Raw genomic sequence first — 12,974 nt, 5'->3', positions numbered from 1 at the left:
TTTTTTTAATAATTAGTCAGTAATAGACTTTATTTCAGTCGAATTTAAGAAAATAATTTTTTTTTTGGTAAAAAGTTCGAACTCAAGAGGAAGTCTACCATCATCTATATTCATTAGGCATTAAGCAAACCTGTTGTAGAATAAATAACGTAATATATTTTTATTAAAAAAAAGCATACTTAAATACAATACTAATCAGGTTAAATAAGAAATATCCCAAAAAATCACAAATTACAAATATCTAGATAAAATTTTTTGCTAAAGATGTTGATAACTGAACTGTAAGGTTTCTCAAAAACCTACAAGGAAAAGCTATAAACAACAATCTAACTTCCTCCCAAAATATGGAAAACTTTTGCCTTAGTCTTTGTTGAGTCAAAAAGTTATTTTATCGTTCTTCCGAAAAAATTTACTTTAAGTTTAAGGTCAGTTTGTAAGTCTGAGAAGGTTTCCTATAAGTAAACGTTTACTTCAAAAAGATCTGCTTCGAAGGGATCCATAATCCACTTCGTGACATTTAATCAAAAAATGTAATTAAACCGTTTATCAATGTCACTTTTAAACTGTTTCAGATGAGATGATAGCACTTCTACATCATCTTCACTTATTTAAAGTTTTCAGTTTTCCAAACTTGCAAACTGATTATTTTTAAATTTTTTTCCGTACAGTTCAAGTTGGTTTCTAAAACTGGTTATCTTACTTATGACTTTCACAAGGTTCATGTTTTTACCTTGTAAATTTTTGTTCAGATGGTAGAACTTACCATGTAAGTCTGATATATAACCATTTTTATTTCTTTTATTTTTCTTTTAACAAGATTGTCTGCCAATACCTTATCCTTTTAAGAAAATAAACAATAACTGAATTAAAAACAGCCAAAAACCTTTCTAGACAGTTTCCTTTTTATAACCATCTCACTTCTTTAAGAATATCAAACAAAAATAAGAAATATGTGAATACATGATACTCAAAAGTTACTTTTTTTAAATTTAGTAGTGCAAGCTCAAAAACAAAACTTACAAAATTTATCTTAATTTATAACAACTTTTTTATTCTATTGCAAAATTGACTTTAATATAGTTTGTTTATGTCTAGCTAAGTGACTTTTCAAAAAACAATTGGAAATATCATAGGGTGATATTTTATAATCGATAACATAGATTTTTACAAAGCAGTTATGATCACAAATGGCATATATGTCAGGTTATGAAATGGTGAGAGGATTTCCATTCGTCTATGACCTATGTAATTGTTAAATGAGAAAAGATATGAATGAAAACATGTAAATTACTTGAAAAGAGGAGTCCTAAACTTTTTGATTTTTCTCTAAATTTCACGTAAACGAAATGGACTTATTTTGTTTAAGTTACAATCTAAAATAAGTCTAAAAATAAAACATCTAAAATAGTCACAATAAACTAAATGGAATTTTGTTAGGAAAAGCTATTATAAAATTGTTTTAAGTTTTAAAGACAAGCGGTAAAACATTTTTTTTAAATAGTAACAACTATATTTAGATGGTTTTTAAACTGAAGAAACATGGATTTGCTATATAATAAATTTGTGCCTGAATATATAACATTATTTTAAACTAGTACTCACTTTTTTAGCTTTGTTATAACGCAAAGTTTTTGTAAAGCTAAAAACAAAAAAAAAAATATAAATATCAATAAAATATACTTTAAAAAATTTCGATCTTGTAGGTTGTTTTCATTATTTTGTTTTTATACATTTAAAAAAAATTAAAATATAGTCTTTACATTACATTACTAAGTCGTTATACAAACTTTTAAAATTTAAACTTAAGTTTTTGATAGAACAACAGATTTTATGTCTACATTAGAAGTTTTACTTTATCTAGTTTTAAATTTTTGTGTCAAAAAAGCAATAAATAAAAAGTAATAAATTAATGAACATAAATAACAGAATTATTGAATAATAATATGTTGTCTTAGAATTTTAAATAATATTTTATTAGCTTATTAACGAAGCTAGTGTTTGTGTAGCTTATGAAATTTAGAAACATAACAGTAAAAAAAGTCATTAACTCTTTATTAAATGAATGTCATATACTGTTTTCTTAGTTTAAAGTATACATTAGAAAGTCTATTGAAATAGAAAAAATTTATAACGAGCATGGTTTCCTAAACGTTTTTTGAACGGTCCCTTAAAAAAACTAAAAAAGCCAAGACCCCTCCAACGGAATTACTAAAATCCCTTTTAATCTTGCTCTCCATCATCAACTCAAAAATATTTAATGTAATTTTCAAATCATAAACTCGTGGCCCCTCTAAAGCTCATGCCCCCCTTCGGCCCCTTTGCTACTCATGGCTTCCTAAATTTCTTTCAGTTTTATTCCACTTGGCCCACTTTAGAAAACTCTGAGATAGTTGCTCAGTGACGTAGATTTACAAACTCTAACTTGGAATAACTTAATATATAAAAAACAACTTTTTATTGTTAACTGATATGTCCAAGACAAATTTTAAGCTGTTACAAAACAGCTACATTAAATTTAAGCTAAAACATTGTAAGTTTTAATAATTTTAATCTAAACATTTCTATTTAAATATTGACAGAAAGTTTTATAATTTTATGTTTGCGTAATTTTCCTAAAAATATTTTCAAGTTAATGTTTATAACTGAGAAGGTTATCAAACTATCAAACTAATATATATTTCTCAAAAACCTATGGTAATTATGAAAGTAACTAATTAATACCATTTGTTCAGACCCTTTTTTCGGTTACTTAGTTGTATATTTTTGTTATATTCTAACACAAAAATATATCGAAAAAAAAACACCGTTTAAATTTTTTAAATTAAAAAAATAAGATTGTTAGGCAACTAAATATTTATAGCAACTTAATAAAAATTTAAAAACTTCATACTAGCTGTGCAGAAAGTCCTTCAAAGTATCTTAAGAACTTGTTAATTTTCCGTTTTGACTGATTCTTAACGTGTTTTTAATGTTTTTACGTTAAATATAATGTTTCTTTCGGTAATATTTGTTAGTTCAAATAAAACTTTCGGTAATGTTTAAAGAGTTTTGTCTTACAAATAAAATTAACTTGTTTGTACATAAATAAAGAAGCAAAAATAATTTCCACAGTAAGCAATAAAATTCTTTGTAGGGTTTTTTGTTTCTCGTTTCGTTACAATAAAATTATATTTACTAACATGTCCTGCAACAATAAATTTCATTTGACAAGCTTCTAAGAGTTTACTGAAAATTTATTAAAATTTAAAAAATGCAGAATATTTAGTTAATTTTTTTAATAACTATCAGTTAAAAAGTTCGAGATAAACGATTTAAAACTTTGTTTATTAGATAATAAAATACTTATTTAAACTAATTTTTTTTCAAACATTATAATAAAAAACCAGCTGTGTATAAACAATTTTTAAAGAGAAAACTACATCTCTAAAATTTGCTTAATAAAAAAACTCACTTTTAAGATTTGTTTAAAATTATGAATCCACTAAGATATATCAAGTACAACGTAAGCTATAAAATAGTTTTTTTTTTTGACTAATTTTAAATTATGACTAAAATTAAGTTTATTTTTTAAATAAAAGAAATATTTTTTTCTTTAACTGTCGAATAGAATAAAAATCAAAATTTTACTTATTTACAGTACTTTTTCTCTGTATGTTTAAACCTATTATCTAAACATTTATTGAAAAATCGTATCCAGAAAACTTAATATATATCAGTATGTAACTTACACAGTGTTTTTTTAAACAACGCGAATTTTAGAGCCAAAGAACTGGTAAAAATTGTTAATTTTTGCAAATCACAGTTTAAAAGTTGTGTAAATTGAAATACAAAATAGTTTCTATTATACCGAATTTCGCAAAATGAATTAAATTTCGTTACGAAAAAACTAGCGAAATTAGTTATAAAAAATTTTACTTGGAAACAAAACAATTTTTTTACAAAATTTTTAAATGCATTTCAAAGAAATTTGCAAAATATACTGAATGGCGTTGTTAAAGTGCACTAACAAATAAAAAAACTTCGAATCACATTTTTAGTTGCGTTGAAAAAAAGTCGCAAACTATGTAAACTACTGACGTTCTAATTTACAACGCGAACGCTTGAATTTTTGCAGTATATTTAATGCCATTAAAATATCAATTTATATACTTTAATCAAGTCAAATCAGTTAATTTTATATCGATTTAGAAGCGACGTACAAATTTTCATTACGGTAAGAAATTTATTAAAAATTCAGTTATTAGAACAAAAAAAAAAACTAGAATTATGTAATGATTGTTTCAAAGTTTTTATTCTCCTTTGTTACATGCTAGGAAATGCTTGTTAAAAAGATTATCAGTTATGAAAAACTTGATTTTTTTTTTAGCTAAAGCATAAATTTAAGCTAAGTTTTTTTTTACATTTTTTATATATATGTTACTATGTTTCTCCTTAAATTTTTGTACAAAAAATTTAAAAACAGTTTCACAATGTAAGTTATAATTCATTTTTTACTAGTTTATACTAGAATTTAAATGAATTTAAAACAAATCTATAATATACATTTAGTTATTTCAAAAAGCTCCTCCACTATAAATCTTATCGCAACAAAAATTAAATTTTCAATATTATTTTAAATGCGATGAAAAACAACTCGCATTGTAAACTAAATTGAATTATATTAAACTTTGCAATACAAATAAAAATGCGATAAAAACAATTCGCATTGTAAACTAAATTGAATTATATTAAACTTTGCAATAAAAATGCAATATAAAACAATTTCCATTATTACTAAATAACATTTAAAATAATTTTGTGATGTAAACAAAGGTAAAAGAAAAATATAATAAATGTGTAATTTAAGATAATATGCCTTATGCCTTATAATATGCCTTATAAAATATTTCATAGACATTGTTAAAAGGTCCTACTGACGTCTTAATTACTCACACAAATTTTAATTGGTTGCAACGGTTATATAAAAAAAGATTTTAAATACTAATAAGAATTGAAGAATTCCAGACATGTTAGTTTTTAGAATCGTAACTGATAAGACCAAAAAAAAAGTATTTTAATCTTAACTTAAAATAATAATAAATATTTTTCTCAAAATGTATATTGAAGTAAATTGTGCGTTTTCTTATTTTATTTCAATGAGGTTGTCGAGAACAGATCAGGTAGGAGATTACCTTGTAATCTGTTAATGATCATGCAGTTCAGTCTAGAAGTTAGTCAAGAAATAATAGTTTGAATGGAAATTGATTGTACAACACAGTTAAAATTTTTGTTGCTAAGTACAATCAACGAAAACATCAGCAAAGTCTACAAGGCCTAAGCCTGAATTTAATCGTTTTTTTTTCTCATTTTATTATATCAAGTATCAAGTATTTAAAAAAGTGGCCACACGTTGATAAAATTGGTAGATAAAATAATGTTTATGTTTATTTTTATTTTTATACTAGCTGTATTACTATTAGCTTACAAACTAACCAAAAAAGTGGGAATGACTGAGCTTTGTATATTTTATTAAACATTTATGCTTAGCAAACATTTGTGTGTATTTTAAACTAAAAACAAATAAAATAAATAAAAAACAAAAAAAACATAAAAAAGGGATAACTCTTTTAAAGGACTAATTATTAAATCGAAATTTATATTGTATCATATTCGTATTAATTTATATAATGCTATTAACGAAAACTAAAACTAATATTACAAAAATATTTAAACTTATAATTTAATATAAATAAATACATAAGCAATTACAAAAAGGTAAAAGTGCATGAAAAAGTTACCGACGAACATAGAATTTATGCTATTTTTTTGTAAATTTCCTAATATAATTTATTTGCTTAAACTTTCTTTTAAGTGAGATGTTTTAAAATTAAAATTTTAAATAATAATTATTTCAGACAATTAAAACATTTCTTTATTCATTTTAAATTTATTCTAAGCAATTATTCATTGGTTGTTGAATAAAACGTCAAAGAGAAACTTAGAGCTTTATTTTATATTGAAAAGTAAGCAAACTCTAATGTAAATAAACGTATAAAATAAAGATCTCTAACATTATTAGATGTAGAGATTAATACAATAAGTGTTTGAACTTTACTCATTGTGCAATATTATCTAGAATACTTTTCATTCACTTTAGCACTTGGTATATCATCAATAAAAATTTTTCAAATACATAGTAACATTATTTTAGCTGAGGTTTCTATGCTTGTACTTTTCTTTTGGATTTAAGCCAGCTAGCTGGTTTTAGAAGTGAACCAATGACATATTATTTTTAAAACTAGTGCAGTAATAAATGAATTATAATTAAAAATAAATAAAACTAAAATTTAAAAGTTTAAAGTATTGTTAGTTAACAATTTGAGTTAAAAAATATTTATACTTTTAAAATATCAGTGATGAATTTTATGAACTTTTTTAGTTAGATATACCCTTTATAACTTAAGTAAATTTACACAACTTAAAGTCGTGTTACTTTATTATGCAGATTATTTTGATGATAAATTGTTATATAAAGTTTTAAACTTTGTAAATCTATTTTAAATCAAATAAAACTAAAAAAAAAACAACTAACTTGATGCATTTTGAGTTAAATGTTTAAAAACCTTTGTAACTATTAAATATTTTTTGTCACATAATTTTTTAGAAAATGTTAGCTATGTCACGGTAAAATATTTAAGTACTCATCAATGTTTAAACTTTAGAGGTAATTTTAAATAATTATTATTAAACAATTTGAACCAATAATCTAAGGATTTTTAAGTTTTTTATGAACGAAAAGAAAGATGATAATGTGTATTTAGAACTTAACTAGCAAATCAATTAAAATAGTAAAATAGTTTGGATAAAACCACAATTATCAGAACAAATTATAAAACATTAAAATATAAAACAAATAAAGCTACAGGTAACTAATTTCTTGCTTCAATTTACTAGCTAAAACATTAAAATATATCGTTTGTTCTCTAGAATATTAAAATAGCTTAGTTTAGACAGTAAGCTACTGTTGGGTTTTGCCTTTTAAACACAATTCAAAGTAAAAATTTGTCTTTTTTATTCAAACAGCTTTGACTTCTAAAACAAACAAACACTACATACAGTAAACAATTTATTCTAGCTGTTTTATGCAGATTAAATTTAGCTAAAGGGTTGATCATACCAATTAGATTACTAGACTAGAAGAATCCGATAGACTGAGATCGGTTTTGTCCTTATTAAGGCTCGTCAGTCAGTCACAACCAGAAAACTTTCAGTCATCAATTAACAAATGCTTTATCATGCTGTCACATGAAGCAACCATTTGGTGTATTTAACCGTTTGTAGATTTAAGACCTATGTGTTTCAGTTGTGACTGACTGTTGAGTCTTAATAAGGATGAAACCGGTCTCAGTCTACAAAAGCTTGCGGCCAGATGATCGAATTACAAAAAAAAGATTAACCACTTTTTTTAAACTTGAGTTTAAATATTTTAATTTAAGTATTCACATAATACAAAAATAATTGAAAATAAAAGTTACAACTTTAAAATATTTTGTTAGAAAATTTAATATAATACATTTTACCTAATTACCAGTTAACAAAAAGTAAATAAAACTGATTTTTATACCTTTCTTACTTGCTTTTACGTTTCTTCAAAAAAGTAAATGAGTTTTCCTGTAAAATGCGCAAATTTTAATATGTTGCGATGGTTTTTTAAGTATTGTGCTGACGTCAAAAGTAAAGTAACCGAAACATTTGAATTTTTGCTATATATAAAATAAAATGAGACTTAAACATTATAAATTGATGATAGCCATGTTTTTGTGATGGAATTTTTAAAGTCGTAAAACTCATGATTAAAAAATAATCACAATACTACATAAAATAGTTTTAAGTTTTGTAAGAATTAAATACGATAAAGTTAGTGTTAAAAAAAAGAGCTTTACTAAAACTTATTAACATTTAAAAATTAAATTAATTAAATCATCCTTTCAAATTTTTTAGTTTTAAAATATTTGTTATTAATAAACTTTGTAGCCTCACCATATGTTTCCCGTTACTTCTTACTTACTTATATCAGTTTAATAAATTGCTTTGTTGTAACTAATTAACTACTAATAAATGAAGTAATTTTACCTAAAAGTTTACTACTTTAAACAAATGTAGTAAAAATAATTTATTTTTAAATAAAGAAGATAATACTTTTCTATTGTTGTTTTAAAGATTGTGAGAAATTTAATGTTCAAACTAATTTTATTTAGTATAATAAATGTTCATAGTTCATAAAATTTTTAGTTTAACTTTTATATTAGTTTTTAATTTCCTCAAGTAAACCTTTTGTTAGTTTTAAGGGATGTGCAATTTTAAAAAGTCTGGATTAAAAAGTTAATTAAAACAGATTAAGTTCGTGTTATTAATACTTTTGAAAAAGTATAAGAAAGTATTTGTCAAGTTTTATTACTAAAAAAAGCATTATAAATTAATATGCGATAAAAATGAAATTACATAACAAACCTATTTGGCAATATATATTAAAATGCGATAGAAAATATTCAAGAGCATAATGTTCAGCTGACGTCACTAATAACCTCACAAACACTTGATTTTTTCTTTATGGATATAAATTGGTTAAAACTTAGCTGCAATGCCATATTTTATACCAAGACTTGCAGTAGAGAACAATTTTGAAGCCGTAAATCTTACGGTCATTTAAATATTAAAAATAGATAATCAAAACACCTAAGCTTTACTTTTTGATAGTTGCAAAAACTTAAGTTTTAGTTTATTTTAAAATGATCTAATTCATAAGTTTTTTTTTTTAATTTGGCTAGCGATTGTTATGAGTCTGATTAAACTCCAAAAGTTTGTCTAATTTTAAAGTAAACTGAATTACAATGCAATTTGCACGTTACAGCAGCTTTAGTTATTAAAAAACAGCTTTAAGCGATTTTTACCCTATAAAAAATAATGCATTATAAAAAAAAATAATATTATGTGATTTTATTATAGTTTCTCAAAAATAATAAATCAACTTATAGTCCTGAACGAATTTTGCAGCATCTTATTTGAGTATCTTACAATTCTTCTGTAGTCTTTTTTAAACTCCATCAAACTCATGTTGACTTGCTTTTCTGTATAATAAAAACATTTGTTAACAAAACTGATTGATGGATTTCTGTCTTTCACTTTTTTAAGCCATTAGTTTTTTTTTCATTGACACGTTTATCACTAATACCTAAGCGAGTGTTGTCACTAAAGTGATAATATAATTTATATTTATCCGACACAATTTTTTAAATATTGTCAGCTTACAAATCTATTGACGTTATTTGTAAAGTACCGTGTAAACTTTATAGTTTGATTTATACATTAAAGATTAATGATCCAAAAAAAAATTTAAGTAACAACCCTTATACATTTTAAAACTGTATAAGCTACGATTAACAACTAATAACACATAAAAGGAATTAACGTTTAATAATAAGTAATTTTTTCTTACTAATCTTTATACATAAAATTTTGATTAATAAATAATCTATATATTAATCAGTTTATTAACTTAATAATTCTTAGATGTTGCTTAAACAGCAATTTAAACTGTAGATTTAAAAAAATTGCTGTACTTTAATCCGAAATATGTTATATAAATGGTCTACTTCACAAAACTAGACAAAAAACCTGAATTCATTGATCACGCAGTATTATTCAAATCATTTAAAAAACGAGCAACTTATTTTATTTTAAAAGCAAATAAGAGTGTAGTAATTAACTTTTACTAATCTTCATAAATGATTTTATGATTTACAAACAAATAAGTAGATCATACTTAAGTTTTAACAAAATGTTTTTCATTTTTAAATGTAACTATATTAATTAATTCCATTCAAACTTTTAAAGAGAAAATTTTACCAAAGCTTACTTAGTAGTAACATTTTGAATTTTTATCAATTGCGTTTCTTTAACGAAAATGGTTCAACCATTATAGTATAAAAATTAACTTAGTTTTTTGGCTAGTTAATTCCATGCTTTAGTTTAAATGTACTTAAAATAAACTATATTTTGTTTTTTTATATTTTTTAATCTTAAATACATTTAAAATATATTTTGTATTTTTGTAAAAATCTAATTATTTAAGTAAATGTTCGCTTTGGATGAACTAACCATTAATAATACACAAAACTACTTTAAGATGTTTAGGTTCAGTCCTAACTAAGTAAAACAAAAAGTTGAAACGGCTCCTTATATGTATATTTACGAAGACAACATATCTAACGCTATTTTAATATTAATTAAAACTAAACAGTTTTAATTAATTAAGTGAACAGAAATAAGTTAAAATACTTATTTTTATTTTTTATAAAGGAAATGATAGTATAAAATCTGAAATTTTACTATAATTACGTTATGAAAGTTTTTAATTAAGTTGCTAACATATATGCTTTTATTTTAAATACATGTCTGTGAAAGTAAAAAGAAATTAAGTTTAATAGACAAATGTTGTCATTATTAATTTAAAAATTAACTAGTTTTAAACTACTTATATCAAAAGTTTATATTAATTTGTTAAAAAAAAAGGTTTTTATCAATTGTGTGAGTAAAAACTTCAATAGTGTTTACTTCACTAAAATCATAAAAAAAGATATTGATTATTTTTAATTATATTTTTAATACGTAAAATTTATGGGATTCTTTAGTCTATGTCACTTAATTCTTTAAATGTTAGTTTATTTATAATAATTATTAATTTTTGATCATTTTAGATTTCGGTTCAGTTTTTTAATAGTAAGTTACACAAATCTTTTAGTTAAACCAAAGAAATTTATTGTATATTTTACTCTAACATATAATATAAAAAGTAATTTCTAGTTTGAAACTACTTGATAAAATACATTTTTGATTTAAATTAAACTTTATTTTATTTTATGTATAGCAAAATTGACTACTTGATCTAATTTTGACATAGAGCAATGTAATTTTTGATAACACGAATTTAAATTTATAAATTTGTAGAATACAAGTACAAATATAATATACTATAGTAAAAAAAATTATGTAATAGTTGATAAATGAAAAAATAAGCATAAGTTATTTCTGACCATAATAGTATCAATTAATAGAATTTGTATTTATTAAGTTAAACGTTACTATAGCTGTTTAAATAACATCCTAAAAAAAAAACTAAAAATACTGTGAAGAGGAAACTTATGTTTTTTACTGTAAACTTTATAACTAAAATTAGTTTTCTAATAATACTTCTTGTATAACATTTTCAATAATTTTAAGTAGATTGTCAATCTACTAACATTAATGTTTTAGTATCAAACAAATATCAAAAAATGTTATTACTTATAAAACAAATAGTCAAAAAATAAAGAAGAATTTAGAATTTAAAAAAAAAACATAATTGAGAAACAGACAAAATAAAAAATATTTTAGTGCTTATACTGAACTTATGAACAATGTGTAATAGTTAAAATAAACAATTGTTTATGTTAATTTAAATTAAGTACGTGTAAATAAAATAAAAAACTACCTAAAAATCAAAACATAATAAGTAGAAAATTAAAACTCAATTCTGACTGTTTCTAAATAAATTTACTACCAACACTTTTCTTAGCAAAAAAAAACTTAGCTTTAACAGTGTCAACGAACTGAGAAATAAATTATATTTATAGAATTAAGTATGAGAATGAAAGTAAATATGAAAAAAAATTACAAAAACATTTATTCTTAGTTACAAAGTTTTTACATTTTGATTTTATTCATTAGTACTACAATTTTTTGTTTAAAGCTGATAGTTCTAATTAACTTATTTGCATGCACGATCGCAAAACACACTTTAAAATTCAATAAAACTACTGAACAAAAGTTTAAAAACAACTTTTGCAAATTTTAAGTTAAGTTAGAGTTTTTAGCTTTGTAATCTTGTTTAGTCGTAGTAGTTTCGACTTCAAAAATTGAAGAACAGAAACTAAAATTTAACTAATGTATAAATGAAGTATGTAATGAAGCATTTGCGACATTTTAATAATGACGTAAGCGAGCTACTTTTAGTATTATGCGAGTAAAATTAAACTAACAGTTCGTAATTATACAGTATATATCATAAACTATATAAATTTATACTGACTTTAAAGATTTCACAAAGCTGAATTTATAAAATAATAAAAATAAGAAGGTAAAGTATTCAGCTTACACGTGCAAAACAAATTTACTTGTCTTTAAAGGTTTATTTGATATATTTTTAAAAAGTAAAACTTATAATTTCTGGAAAATGTATTAAAAGTAATATAAACTGATATAAATAAAAACGAGCAACTTATTTTTATACTTTCAATTTTACGTTTTAAACATCTAATTTACAAAAACTTTAAATTTAAAGTAATTTTTTATTTTTTTACAATAATTCTGAAACTTTATCATCTAATTACTATAAATATTAATTTTGAATTTATTACTAAGATGGTATGTTTTAAGTTTTACAATTTTTCTAAACTAATTTTAAAAGTTGGTTTTTTACCATTTTATGAATGAAACTAAAAAGCAAAAATTAAAATTTTTATAATTCTAAAGTATTTTTAAACTGTAAAATTTGTTTTGTTTTGTATTGATTAAAAAATTTAATTGTTTTTTACAACGTCTATCTATAAATTCAATAAATAAATTATATTTTTTCTAATTTTATACACGCTAATAATAATTAAGCTTTTTGTTTGTTAGGCTTAATTGGTTGATTAAAAAACGAAAAAAAAAAATTAAATTTCAAAGTTATTAATTTATTATAAACAAAACTATTTATAAAAATAAAAGAAAACTGTACATTTTTTTTTTAAATTTCCGTGTATATTTATGTAAGGTAATGTATATATTAAGTTTTTAGTCTTAATATGTACTGTATATTAATTTTATTTTTGCTTGTAAGCGAAATGCTATTTTTTCTCAACAGATTTTGCTTATCATAGTTTTAATTAAGTTGTGCAATTACTTTAACATATATA

This window comes from Thalia democratica, chromosome 3 (genome assembly GCF_965202585.1).
Source record: "Thalia democratica chromosome 3, ktThaDemo2.hap1.1, whole genome shotgun sequence".
Lineage (NCBI taxonomy): Eukaryota > Metazoa > Chordata > Thaliacea > Salpida > Salpidae > Thalia > Thalia democratica.
Note: the sequence above shows the minus strand (reverse complement) of the source record.